Below are 13,216 nucleotides of genomic sequence, written 5' to 3'. Positions count from 1 at the left end.
ACCTGTTTGCGACGACATGTTATGATCTGTAAGCGCAAGGGGAAGGACATAAAGAAGAACCATGTGGAAAACTATACCAGATACAGTAGTGTTACTAAATAGCGCCAAGTATATAAGTAAGTACGTATATATACGAAATATATTTGTATACCATATCGGCCTATCATAATAGTAAGTTCGTAACTTCTCAGATTTCTTAAAATAAGATCGTAGCACAGCGCAGTCATTAATAAAATCATCTCAGGAGAGCGGTTAAAAATGTTGTAGCTTAAAAAGTTACTTTTTTGCCAAACAGATTGCATTTATTTCAATTCAATTCATTTTCACAATTCGTAAATGCCTTAAAAGGCTAAAGTTTACTATATAAGACCTATTTATCCAGTTACGACTTTTCTGTTGGTATAGGTCTTTATGCACTAAGTATAAATGTTTTTGGAATCAGACTATACTTTTTCGCTTCAACATTAAATTGCTTATTTTTCACAGGTCGCATTTCTAGGTTCGAAGGGATTTTCGATCGTTCTATGCTTCCTCTGCTGGACCAGAGCGTTTTCAATCATTCGCACAACAAGGCCTAGCTTATCAGCAGGGTTTTCGGTTCGCTGAACTATGTATGTAAATGTCTGCGTACACACCATCGTTAAATCCTGTTCAGTAATCATCGTCGGCAAAGCGGCCCATAAATTTTTCGAATAACTTATCTGTCATAAATTAAAAATTCTGATGTAACTACGAGGAATATGTTGATTTTGGTATTGGCACTGCCAATAACGACAACCTATTATGTGATTTTTGTAAAGTCGAATGACTTACCTATGTGTATTATGTCTCCAAAATTATGTTGTTCCTTCTTGATCACAAGTTTACGTCTTTTGATGATGATGATTGTATTATTTTAGAATATAACTTGTTATCTATATCTACGCTTAGCTCTTATTTAGATCAACGTTTTCCACACTTTTTACACTTACACTAAAATATCACAATATCTTTTTCGAATTACGCTTAAATTACTACGAACGTCATTAACGCACTCACAACTGCATATGTTATTTACAAATACACTTGCCGAACGCACTTTGGATCCATATGTTTATTCATATTCACGCCGACAAATGTTCTTTGGTCTGAATACTAAAGTAATTTTTTTTGTCGACTACAATCCAAATTTAGTGGATGGCTCAACATTGATAACGCTGATTTGAATTGGTTGAGTACGTTCAGTCGATAGAAAAGCAAAATCAGAATTTGCAGCAAAACCAAGGACAAACCGATATCGATTTGTATACGAACAAGGATCAAATACCAAGGAAACGATAGCGCAAAATTGTGAGGAAAACATAAATATTCGAAATTTTGGTGCGGATGACGTGTGTTTTTCTTTTTTCTACCCATAAACGAAAATATTTGCTTACTAGCTGCTAGTCTTCTAATTAAAATTTGCATTGGTCTTAGCTGGTAACTCAAGTTTGAAAGTTGAACTTTTTCTTGTATGCGATAGCTTCTAAATAATAGGATTAGACGAAGAGCACCATTATAGATTTCCGCAACCACAATTAATCAAGCGATGAAGGACACAAACATAGCTTGACTGTGCTTTGTGAAAACAAGCGGATTTGCGATAGCTACTTTGACTGTTTCGAATTGGTTATCAGTTACGCTGAGAAGATGCTGATACTAAGTACTGTATATTTTGTTATTGCCGATTGTTTTCAGATTTTTGGCAGCAGACACATCATAAGTTGTGACATTTTTGCTCTTATGCTGCAAAGATGTTAACGGGCCGACGGAGTGGCGCTGGGATGAAAAGTTCAATGTTATTTCACTGATAGCATTGACGGCGGCAGTGGGGACGTTTGCTTAATCTACTGTTGCTATATTTGTCTGAAGTATGTATAAATGAAAATAAAATCTTTGAACTTGCTGTTTTTTTTTTATTTTAATGGAATGTGCGTATGTATGTAAAGTAGCTGTCGCTATTTTTGGAATTATTTGTGTATTAAAACTTCTAGCACTACGGCTCCTGCAAAATTGTCACCTTCACTGCTTTCAGCGCGTTTAGTTGTGCTTCTTTGGGTTTTATGTTGGTTTTGGTTTGAATAAGTCTTGGTATCTAGATGTCACTGTGTTAAAATAATGTTTCTTATTTGCGTTATCTTCATTTTTATTTTTTTCTGATGTCACTTTGATAACACTGCTTGTCTGACTTGCTGATTGTACTAAAATTTGCTGAGCAAATAAAAACATATATACAGGCATACTATAAAATGTGCAAAAAAATTTGTTTGTTGGCTAACTGGCGAACGCGCGTTTTGTTGACAGTAAGTAACTCGTTCTTCCAAATGTTACACGAAATAGAACTTTCTTCACATTATCCATGCCATTTTATCTTTGTGTCACAGCCTTGTAGATACTTTGCTTTAAAAAAGCACTGATTTTATTAAATTTACGTCACCCGTCTATTCCGCACGTTTCATTATTTTAATTTATTTTCTCAGTTGAATTTTCCTTTAACCATTGTTTAAATGATTTAAATTTTTTATCACCAGAAAAATGCTTTCACCAGATTTTTTAATATGTTTGCGCTAAATAAAAATACATAAGTTTCCAAATACACATTTTTAAAATTCAGTATAATAATATCAACAAACAATAGAAAAAATTGATTTTGTTTAATTCCTCTAGTATTAATTAGCACTTTTCACCATAAAACTCGTAATATACGAAAATATGAGCAATAACCTAGCGCGGAAACTGCGTGCGCAGTAATTGAAGTCGAGTCTCACAGCACATAAACACAACAAAATCGCAAACAATGGACGCCTTGCCATTCAAAGTTTTACGGTTTTTATGCTTCGCTGTTTATTCCTGTTGCCTTTCCGATGGCAGCTTACTACATACATAATTGCTGCTTGCCTACCACTCTGCTAACATACGTCTATTTTGCACGTTTACACAACAACAACTAAACCAGCGCGCTAACAATGAATCCACAATGAGTTCAACTCGTATACATTCCAATAAATCTATTTCGCATGTTGCTAATGGCGCGCGCTACCACTTCGATGTCGGCAACATGGCAGCGGCAAAGGCAAAATAAACACAAGTATACATACATACAAGTTCATGAAAAAAAAAATAAAGCAACGATAGTAACACGAGCGTTGCCGAACTCTGGAAAAGATGATGAATTGCCGAGGAAGTGAATTCTAGTTGGAAATTTGTGTTGCTGGTGTGAATGATATTCAATGTTGCCCAACATTAGAGAAGCGTTGGTGTTGGTTTAGTGAGGTGGTAATGTTGCGAAGGTAGTAATTGGCGTTGGTGACTTGTTGATAGAGTAAATGAAAGCAACCAAGTAGAGAAAAGTGGATACAGTCGTATCTGGATATACTGAACTAATATTTGCACGAAATTATTCGAAAATAGTCCTTTTGAACCGTTTTTCACAGAGTATATTAATCTTGTCCGCAAAACGGTAGCTTGTAACAGCATTAATTAATCGAGGTAAAGATAGACTACCACATATCAAAATGATCGAAGTGAAAAAAGAAATTCATTTAGCCGGAACAGTCCGTGTGTGAACACGATAGCCCAAAATGGGTGCATCACCGCCCCTGTTTTGATCAATCATTCTTCTACGTTTCGGGAGCCATAACTTAGTGCCACAAATCTTAAACTGAATCAACCGTACAATAGAACCTCTCAGCTGAGTAGGTTTATAATGTTTAGTTACACCCGAAATTAAACACCATTACTTGTTTGTGAATATTATTGTGAAAATGAGGGAAATACATGGCCAAGTCATCCATAGCTATAAATACTATGTACAATAAATACAAATTGATAGCCATGTCCCATCTATAACTATAGATATTCATATCGAACTTAATAGTGAAGTAGCAAATACATTTACTTTTTAATGTCATTTAAAAAATCTGGAACTGGATACAAACCATGATAATATTATATTTATAACAATAAAGGATTCGAAAAAGTGTGCATGCTGGCCGCATTTCGCAAATGGGCATTTGCAAAGCTAGAACCATATGTTTTTTGTATACTAAAATTTAAACCAGGGGCGTTTTTTGACAAAAACTTTGTTAATATTTTAGATTTTAGACTAATTTGTTTACTTTTAATACTAAACAACAAAAAATAATGTTATGCAATGAATAAAATATTAAATTAACTAAATACAAACACCAATCACCTACTGAAGCACGACTGTTTGTGTGTATGTATATGTACTCATTTTGTATGAACGCGCACTTTGCCAATTTTTGTTCATTATATAGAACCACACAATATACATCAACAATTATAATATAAATTATTTTAAATCGAAATTATTGTTTAAAAATAAAATACCCTCGCCATCTTGCAAGTAAACAAACAGCGAATGGCAGGAGGTGAATAAAATAAAAAGAAAAATAACTAGCACCACCAACCTTTTAGTGAATTTTTCGAACAATGCGGTGACCGCGTTAAGTCATATTTTTATACTCAGCGTGCTTTGCACACAGAGTATATTAACTTTGATTGGATAACGGTTGGTTGTACAGGTATAAAGGAATCGAGATAGATATAGACTTGCATATATCAAAATCATCAGTATCGAAAAAAATGTGATTGAGCCATGTCTGCCCGTTAACACGATAACTTGAGTATCTAAATATTGAGATATCTTCACCAAATTTGGTACGCGAGCTTATCTGGATCCAGAATAGATTGGTATTGAAAATGAGCGAAATCGGATGATAACCACACCCATTTTTTATATATATGTTTAACATTTTGGAAAACACAAAAAACCTGATTATTTAGTAAATAATACACCTAGAATGTTGAAATTTGACATGTGGACTGATATTGAGACTCTTGGTAAAAATTTGAAAAAAAAAAATTTTTAAAATGGGCGTAGCACCGCCCACTTGCGATAAAATCAGTTTTAAAAATATTATTAATCATAAATCAAAAATTGTTAAACCTATCGTAACAAAATTCGGCAGAGAGGTTGCCTTTACTATAGGGAATGCTGTGAAGAAAAATTTACGAAATCGGTTAAGGACCACGCCCACTTTTATATAAAAGATTTTTAAAAGGGTCGTGGACGAATAAAATAAGCTATACCTATCTTTGCAAACAAAACTTGATATCAATGGTATTTCATTTCCTAAGTGGATTTATAACAATAAATAGGAAAAACTTCAAATTTAAAAAAATGAGCGTGGACCGCCCCTTTTATGAATAGCAATTTTCTATATTTCGGGAGCCATAACTCGAAGAAAAATTAACGGATCGTAATAAAATTGGGTACACATATTTTCCTTATAGCAGAAAATATTTCTAGAAAAGATGGACGAGATCGAATAAAGACTACGCCCACTTTTATATAAAAAATTTTTAAAAGGGTCGTGGACGAAAATAATAAGCTATATCTTAGCGAAAAAGAGCTTTGTATCAATAGAATTTTACTTTCTAAATTGAATTATAAAATTAAATTGGCGAATATTAAAATTTTTGAAAATGGGTGTGGCACCGCCCCTTTTATGACTAAGCAATTTTCTCTGTTTCGGGAGCCATAACTCGAAGAAAAATTAACATTTCGTAATGAAATTGTGTACACATATTTTCCTTATAGCAGAAAATATTTCTAATAAAAATGGACGGGATCGGTTAAAGACCACGGCAACTTAGATATAAAACAAGTTTAAAAGGGTTGTAGATTAGAATAATAAGCTATAACTTAGCAAAAAATAGTTTTGAATCAATGATATTTCACTTATCAAGTTATATTGTAAGAGGAAATGCGGAGATATTTATACTCAGTTGTGCAGAGCTCACAGAGTATATTAAGTTTGATTGGATAACGGTTGGTTGTACATATATAAAGGAATCGAGATAGATATAGACTTCCATATATCAAAATAATCAGGATCGAAAAAAATTTGATTGAGCCATGTCCGCCCGCCCGTCCGTCAGTTAACACGATAACTTGAGTAAATTTTCTTGATGAAATTTGGTACGTAGGTTCCTGAGCACTCATCTCAGATCGCTATTTAAAATGAACTATATCGGACTATAACCACGCCCACTTTTTCGATATCGAAAATTTCGAAAAACCGAAAAAGTGCGATAATTCATTACAAAAGACAGGTAAAGCGACGAAACTTGGTAGATGAGTAGAACTTATGACGCAGAATAGAAAATTAGTAAAATTTTGGACAATGGGCGTGGCACCGCCCACTTTTAAAAGAAGGTAATTTAAAACTTTTGCAAGCTGTAATTTGGCAGTCGTTGAAGATATCATGATGAAATTTGGCAGGGACGTTACTCCTATTACTATATGTACGCTTAATAAAAATTAACAAAATCGGAGAAGGACCACGCCCACTTTTAAAAAAAAAATTTTTTTAAAGTAAAATTTTAACAAAAAATTTAATATCTTTACAGTATATAAGTAAATTATGTCAACATTCAACTCCAGTAATGATATGGTGCAACAAAATACAAAAACAAAAGAAAATTTCAAAATGGGCGTGGCTCCACCCTTTTTCATTTAATTTGTCTAGGATACTTTTAAGGCCATAAGTCGAACAAAAATTAACCAATCCTTTTGAAATTTGGTAGGGGCATAGATTGTTATACATGACGTTAACTGTTTTCTGTGAAAATGGGCGAAATCGGTTGATGCCACGCCCAGTTTTTTACACAGTCGTCCGTCTGTCCTTCCGCATGGCCATTAACACGATAACTTGAGCAAAAATCGACATATCTTTAATGAACTTAGTTCACGTGCTTACTTGAACTCACTTTATCTTGGTATGAAAAATGAACGAAATCCGACTATGACCACGCCCACTTTTTCGATATCGAAAATTACAAAAAATGAAAAAATGCCATAATTCTATACCAAATACGAAAAAAGGGATGAAACCTGGTAAGGTAATTGGATTGTTTTATTGACGCGAAATATAACTTTAGAAAAAACTTTATAAAATGGTTGTGACACCTACCATATTAAGTAGATGAAAATGAAAAAGTTCTGCAGGGCGAAATAAAAAACCCTTAAAATCTTGGCAGGTATTACATATATAAATAAATTAGCGGTATCCAACAGATGATGTTCTGGGTCACCCTGGTCCACATTTTGGTCGATATCTGGAAAACGCCTTCACATATACAACTACCACCACTCCCTTTTAAAACTCTCATTAATATCTTTAATTTGATACCCATATCGTACAAACTCATTCTAGAGTCACCCCTGGTCCACCTTTATGGCGATATCTCGAAAAGGCGTCCACCTATATAACTAAGCCCCACGCCCTTTTAAAATACTCATTAACACCTTTCATTTGAAACCCATATCGTACAAACAAAGTCTAGAGTCACCCCTGGTCCACCTTTATTGCGATACCTCGTCCACCTATAGAACTAAGGCCCACTCCCTTTTAAAATACTCTTTAATGCCTTTAATTTGATACACATGTCATACAAAAACATTCCAGGGTTTCCCTCGGTTCATTTTCCTACATGGTTATTTTCCCTTATGTTGTCACCATAGCTCTCAACTGAGTATGTAATGTTCGGTTACACCCGAACATAAGCTTCCTTACTTGTTTTTTTTTGTAAACGGGCGGTGCCACGTGTTATGTAGAAAAGTAATTTATCTGAAATGAAATGTACAATTGAAGCTCACGCTGAGTATATAATGTTCGGTTACACCCGAACTTAGAGACCTTTACTTGTTTTGTAATAATTTGTATAGCTGACGCGAAAATAAGTCTCACATTTTCGGTTGAATTCAAAAATAAGGCCAAATTGCTAAATGCGGGTTGAGCATGAATTATGTGAAATTTTAAAAATTTTATCAAGTGTGCTATTGTAAGAACGCTCATGTATTTGTACCTTTTTGTTCTTGTTGAATTAATATTGATACCGCGCATACATAGATATCTGTGTTATATATGTATGTGTAGGCACATACATACATAAAAGGTTTTATCAAAACGAGATTGATATACGAATTGACTTTTTATAGGATACAAATACGATTTGATAAAATGCTAATTCCAAATAGATACTGAATGAAATACTTTGGCATCAATAAAGAAATTGACACAGCGGCCAAGCTTCCGTCAGTGTATTATATCAAATACAACACAATGGCCCAATGGTTAGAAAATTGCGATTTTAGCGTTTAAACGTGGTTCGATTGCTTCGTGCTCCTTTTAAATTTTTCTTACAAATTGGCGGGACGAGACCTACATGTTTTATGCCGACTCGGAACGGCATCTGCAAGGCAGATGAGTTTTCGCTTGCTTGCCAAAATCACTGCCGAGGGGCGACCCCGCTTAGAAAAACTTTCTTCTAATTGAAAAAACTTGTTTTTTTTTTTTAATTTTGATGTTGTTTTGCCTGGGGCGTGAACCCAGGATTTTTTGTGTGGTAGGCGGAGCACGCTACCACAACACCATGGCGGCCACCAAAGACGTACGGAGAACAAATTATGCTTAGTAAATCTATGTAGAAAGCTGATTTTTATTTCATAAACATCTGGAAATGTTGCACTGGAACGAAAGTCATGTTGAAAATGAATGAATGTTCTGCAACATTTTAATACGTCAGAAATAATGGCAAGTGCATACAAATCACACATCCATACGCACAGAGTATATGAACAATTTTTAATGTTTCCCGAAATTCGGCAAAAAACGGAAGGTTCAGGCCCGAAACAAATTTCTGTCAGAACGAAAAGGGGGAACTGGTAACCAATGTTTAGAAAGATCGTAGATTCCAGAGAGAGTCTTTAACATTATCTTAAACGGAGGCGGCTTAACAGCACCAAGCGAAGGTGAAAATGTTCCACCCGCCCTTCACAATTCGAACGTTTTACGGATTTTAGCAAAACGATGCCGAAAAAATACAAAAGAAAAGGAATGCGACCTCGAGCATTTCATTGGACTACGGAAAGCCTTCAGGCAGCGTTCAATGAAATGGACAAAAACAACAAAATCTATTGCACAAGATGTGGAAAAATTAAAGCAATATCAGGCTGAACTTCAATTAATTTGGATAAAATAATGATTTTATTAATTTTTATTTTTAGTTTAATATAAAAATGTATGTGCAATGTGCATGTTGACACTTACGGCCCTATGGTGCGCGTAACCGGTAAAATTGTTATCGGCAAACAAAATTACCAAAAGTCGTAACCCCCAAATGTAACCGGGATTCTGAGCAGATGGTGACGCTGTCATGACGAAGAAACTCACCAGTGTGTATGGTGGAATTGAAAAACATGTTTTTGCAATCAAAAGAAGAAAAAAGGAAAATGGAAATCAACAAGTAAATTTTGGTAAATATTTTGTCAAATTCATTATTAATTGTTTATTTTAATTATAGAAAATATGCACGTACCACCCCGTCCGAGTTGCGACTATATGTGGCGTATTGTAGGGATCATCCCGAGCTCCTGCAGGGTAAAAACTGCCGCACATCGCAAATCATATTCAAAGGATGTGGGAGGAGCTCACATCTAAATTGAATGCGATGGTGGGGCCATAAAGAACATGCGATACCTGGCGAGAGGTAAGCAAATTGATTTTTATATAATTAAGGGTTTTGTGGTGTTTTGTGTGCCAAAAATTTACTCCGGCTACAATGTGATTGTGCGTTCAAACACGTAGCCGTAGTAATGCAATCTGCAGGATTTCTGTGTCAAGTAAACATTTTAATGTCCAATAACATAGAACAGCGCACCTGGGTAATTAAATACTAAAGTTCTTATTTATAAGTTATTAGTTGTTGAAATTTGTACTTGGCATAGCAAAGCATGTATGAGCGCTAGAAATACCAGAATAATACCATACATAACTACATACTACTAAATTATTATTGGAAAGAGGATAAGAACTTATTGTTTGTCTTTATTTATAATTTCAGAGTTTGCGAAACTGGCGAAAACAGTTGCGTTCCCGGGCCCGAAAATTTTCTGCCGAGAGGAGAAAGACAGGTGGTGGACAAAATCCTGTGGCAGAGCTCACTGACTTCGAGCAGCAAGCGTTAGAGGTGTTTGGGATTGCTGCTGTGGAGGGCCACTCAACCTCAAGGCTCGGCTTCCAGGTAAATAGATTTGTAATAAACTTGTGTAATACAATAATAACCGCTGGTAGTGTGTGTGTGTAATTCTTATGCCCATGTACATATATTAATTTCTTGCATTTTTATTTAAGAATTGAAATATGTTTTCATAAACTTAAAATATACTGCCGATATTGTAGTATTGCATTTTTATATTGTAAAAAAAATGTTTGACGATAATACTTTTTTTTTATTAATAGAACGCCAAAAATGCCGAAAACATTCCTCCAACGCCAGAGGAATTACCATTGGAAATTCCACCGCCTGCTTTTGCGGAAGATCCGAACGAGTTTGCCTCGTTTTGCTTAGTGGTAAGTGAATCGCAAGTGAATCGCCCAGTCGAACTTCCTCACGTCCAGTTACTCCCAATCCCGTTCCACGTAATCCTACGGCGCCGAATGCTGATACGCCCAGACAAGTTTTGTTGCCAACGTCACGCAACAGAAGAAGGGGCGCTAATGATGAAATTTTGGTATTGGTGCAACAGGTCATGAGGAACAGACGTCATGAACAGTCAAGACTGGCTGAGGCCCTAGATAATTTGGGAAATGGGTTGATGTCGTTGGCTGCGGCAATTCAGGAGATGATGGCATTGCAAAGACAACACCGGGACTAAGCTCGCATGATGTCAGTCAGTATTCTTTACATTGAATTCCTTTTTTTTTAGGTATTAAGTAATTTAAGAAATTAAAAAAGACTGAATTAATTTTTATTTGTTTTATATTATTGAATTTTTATTTCATTTAAAACGAATTTCTTTTAATTTTAAATGTATCAATATAGTACCGTAATTTTTGCTTTTTAAATAACCAATATGAAATGTGATAAAATTATTGATAAAATTAAAAACAAACTATTCTGTACTTTTTGCTGTTTTATTTACTTTATAAACTAATGTATATTACTTTTTAAGTAAGCAATATGGAATGTGATAAAACTCATTACTATTAAACAAAATTATCAAAGAAGATACTCAGTACTATTTTTTTGTTATTGACTTATTTAGAAATATAAACCCAAAAATAAGAAACCTGCAAGTCAAACATATAATTAATAAAGAGTTTTGAAAATTTTAAATTTTGTCTAAATTTTTATTCATACTTCAGTATTTGTTTACATATATTATTTTATTATCCTATTCGCAGGCACAGTCAGGGTATATGGTTGATTAACTGCTGGCGAATCCTTTCGCCTTGGCGGTGAAGATGGGTGTTGGTGGCAATTTCTGATGCAGTCGTTTTCTCGTCTGTTCTTCAATTTCCACTTCGTCACTCGGAAAATTTTTTCTTACAACATTGTGAAGAATAAAGCAGGCGTTTACAATTATAGTTTCTCTTTCGGGACTATAATTTAAAGTGCGATGTTGTGCCAAGCATCGAAAACGTGACATAACCACTCCAAATCCTCTTTGAATAATATTCCTTGCCTTACAATGTACTTTATTGAATTTTTGTTCCCGAGGATTTGCGGGCTGATCTAAGGGTGTGATAATCCAAGGCTCTAGGGGGTAACCCTGATCACCTAGTAGTAAGCTTCCTCTCTGCCCGCTCATAAACGCACGCACGTTTGATGTTGTCCACATACCTGAGTCGTGGCATTACCCAGGAAAAGTTGCATCAATTGCAATTGTCATCGCAAACAGCTTCAACATCGACGCTGTAGTATCCCTTGCAATTCATGTAGAGGCTACACGGTCTGGCCGGAAAAGTTCTTGGTGGACAAATGAGCGCCACATGTGTGCAATCGATTGCACCGATAACACCTTTCAAACCAAACTTTGCGTAGAACCTAAATAAGTAGAAACAAAAAATATTATCCCATGTACTATCTGTAATATTCCACGTTCAACGTTACCTTGCTTTTATAGCCACCTGCTCTTCGTTTTTTGTAGGAAAACTTACTTCAGATGCTTTTTCTTTCACAATTAAATTTGTAATGTATTTGATAGCTCGTGATGCAGAATATTGGCTGAGCGCAGCATATATATTATTAGCAACACATTTTTGATACGATCCATGTGCTAAAAATGTGAGACAACAAAAAAATCATACTCCAAAGGGCAGAGAAGTAAGTGGGTCATCCTTTGGCCACAACTCTTCTATAAGTATTTTACAGGCGTCTTTCGGTAAATGAAAATGCTCTTTGAAGGTACTACAAGGAAGGTTCAAAGTATCACTACTGTCCCGAAGACTCTTTAAGTTATGTCTCTGTTCAAAAATTTCATCATATTCTTCATCTTCAGCAAGCAGCAATAATAGTAAATTGGACATTTTTATTATATTAAACTGATTATTGGCGTTTGAAAGGTTTTGGCTAATTTTTAATTTTCCTTGTATTTGTTTATTGTATTTGTTTTTTTTTTTTTTTTAAATGCTCGATTTAATTTTCACTTTCGCTTTATTTATTTTTTAGAGTAAACATCAGCTGTTTTATGTGGTTACGTCGATGTTACCACCTATTTTAGTGGTTACGTTGTTATCCGGCAACTTTTGCCTTCAGAATACCAAAAAGGTGTAAAAATTGCCAGAAGATTTCGTAACCGGTAAAAAATTAAGTTGTTACCACTGTAGAATGGGCCGTTAAAATTAATTTTTATAATAATTTTTTTTTTGTTGAATAAATGCTTGTAAAATTTAATTTAATAAAAAAATATAACTATACATTTTAACCCTTAAGAATTTATTGTTTAGTTAAGCAAAAGCTTTAATTTAACTATGACCATTAGTGATAATTAGAGAGAAATTGCAAAGTTCACAAACGGCGATTGTTAACATTAGTTTGGATTTTCACAGTATCCACTGTTACCTTATAAATGTAATCAATGAAAAAGTGAAATTCAAAAACATGTCCTAGTAACAATGGCCATTTGTGAACTTTGCAATTGCTCTCTAATTATCAAACCTGCTCTTGAAATATTTCTATATGTGTGTAAAAAATCGTAAAAAAGTATCTGTTTGTACGGAACAGGTGAAACTTCAACGGAACTATTAATATAAAAAAAAACAAATACTACATTAATTTAAATAGGTTTATTCCAAAAAAAAAAAAAAAAACATTTGTTAAAATA

At 34.4% G+C, this 13,216-nt stretch overlaps 1 protein-coding gene across 9 annotated transcripts in view; it reads right to left on the bottom strand.

Annotated features, from left to right (window-relative positions):
- The window catches only part of Antp (Antennapedia), a 971,420-nt gene that overhangs the window by 302,392 nt on the left and 655,812 nt on the right, over positions 1-13,216 (bottom strand). For 2 of the 9 annotated variants that reach the window (XM_067760262.1, XM_067760261.1), the window contains exon 1: positions 814-2,894. The exons of the other annotated variants lie outside the window; for them this stretch is intronic. The gene's annotated coding sequence lies outside the window, so the exon portion shown is untranslated. Of the gene's footprint in view, positions 1-813; positions 2,895-13,216 lie in introns of those variants that run through there. 9 annotated transcript variants of the gene reach the window in all.

This window comes from Eurosta solidaginis, chromosome 1 (assembly GCF_040869045.1).
Source record: "Eurosta solidaginis isolate ZX-2024a chromosome 1, ASM4086904v1, whole genome shotgun sequence".
In the NCBI taxonomy this organism is placed as follows: domain Eukaryota; kingdom Metazoa; phylum Arthropoda; class Insecta; order Diptera; family Tephritidae; genus Eurosta; species Eurosta solidaginis.
This window is presented reverse-complemented; position numbering and strand designations above follow the sequence as displayed.